Source organism: Lucilia cuprina, chromosome 2 (genome assembly GCF_022045245.1).
Source record: "Lucilia cuprina isolate Lc7/37 chromosome 2, ASM2204524v1, whole genome shotgun sequence".
Lineage (NCBI taxonomy): Eukaryota > Metazoa > Arthropoda > Insecta > Diptera > Calliphoridae > Lucilia > Lucilia cuprina.
Window position 1 is genome coordinate 17996949 of NC_060950.1, and position 2045 is coordinate 17998993.

A 2045-nucleotide genomic window follows, 5' to 3' on the forward strand; every position below is an offset into this window, starting at 1 on the left:
TCTGACAACTTTTCTATACGAAAACTTTCTCTGACAACTGTTCTATACGAAAACTTGCTCTGACAACTTTTCTATAGGAAAACTTGCTCTGACAACTTTTCTATACGAAAACTTTCTCTGACAACTTTTCTATACGAAAACTTTCTCTGACAACTTTTCTATACGATAACTTTCGATGACAACTTTTCTATACGAAAACTTGCTCTGACAACTTTTCTATACGAAAAGTTGCTCTGACAACATTTCTATGCGAAAACTTGCTCTGACAACTTTTCTATACGAAAACTTGCTCTGACAACTTTTCTATACGAAAACTTGCTCTGACAACTTTTCTATACGAAAACTTGCTCTGACAACTTTTCTATACGAAAACTTGCTCTGACAACTTTTCTATACGAAAACTTGCTCTGACAACTTCTCTATACTAAAACTTGCTCTGACAACTTTTCTATACGAAAACTTGCTCTGACAACTTTTCTATACGAAAACTTGCACTTTACTTTACCAAAAATTGCTCTGTTAACCTTTCTATGCGAAGAATTGCTCTGACAACAATTCTATACGAAAACTTGCTTTGACAACTTTTCTATACGAAAACTTCCTATTTTTTCATTGCTCTTTAATCCACTTTCTTTAAGAGATGTTGCTCTGTTAGTTATACTTTAAGACAAGTTATTCTGTTAACTTGCCTTTAATATGAATAACACTGTCAATTTTTATAACGGAAATTTAGCTCTGTCACCTTTTCTTTATAAAAATTTACTTTTAGTAACTTTACTAATATTCTAATATTATGCAACAAAAGACAGTAAAAGTTTCTTATTATTATTCAACAAACTGTACAAACTACTATAATTTGTAATTATGAAAAATTAAAAAAGAAAATTTCAAACACCTACATTAATTTTCAAAAGAATCTTAGAAGAATCTTAAACGAGGGAGTTAAATGAAAATTAAAAAAAAAACGAAAACTAATAACTTGCATCTTCATCAACTAAATGCAAGTTTTTAGTTGAAAACATAAAAACATATGTGTTTTATGAAGAATCATTTTCATTATTAATATTTTTTCTGACTCACATGCCATGGATACAAGGTGTTAGTAAAGTGGCATTAAGCCAAGTTTAATATGCCACCAGAAATTGCAAGAAAAACAAAATTATAAAATTTAGCAGCTATAATGTTACGCATACATACATACATATGTAGTTATGTATAAAAGTTTAATGTGCACAGCATTTTTGTTAAAGGAAAAAAAGAACTGAATGTTTCCAAGCCAAAAGCAACTAAAAATAGCAGCAACATCATTGCTCATAGTTAAGTCCTTAGGGAATAGTTAATAGCAAAAAGTGTGGTTAAAAGGAATGATTACCCAAAATATAACATACATACATACTATCATATAAACACAAATATTTACACACACACATACACAACTATGGTATTATACCCAACACTCATAGTCCTTGTTAACAAACACCCTTACACTATGTAAAGGAAGTCACTCATATGTGTACGTTGAAGAGAAGAAAAATTCGGAATTGTTATATCTATTTAGATCCCAGCTCATATATCATGAACACATATTGTTATTAAACTACGCATTATTTAAATATGGAACAATGTTATTAATAACGAACTTTTCTATACGAAAACTTGCTCTGACAACTTTTCTATACGAAAACTTACTCTGACAATTTTTTATGCGAAAACTTACTCTGACAGAATTTCTATACGAAAATTTGCTCTGACAACTTTTCTATACGATAACTTGCTCTGACAACTTTTCTATACGAAAACTTGCTCTGACAACATTTCTATACGAAAACTTGTTCGGACAACATTTCTATACGAAAACTTGCTCTGACAACTTTTCTATACGAAAAATTGCTCCGACAACTTTTCTATGCGAAACTTACTCTGACAACTTTTCTATACGAAAACTTGCTCTGACAACATTTCTATACAAAAACTTGTTCGGACAACATTTCTATACGAAAACTTGCTCCGACAACTTTTCTATACGAAAAATTGCTCCGACAACT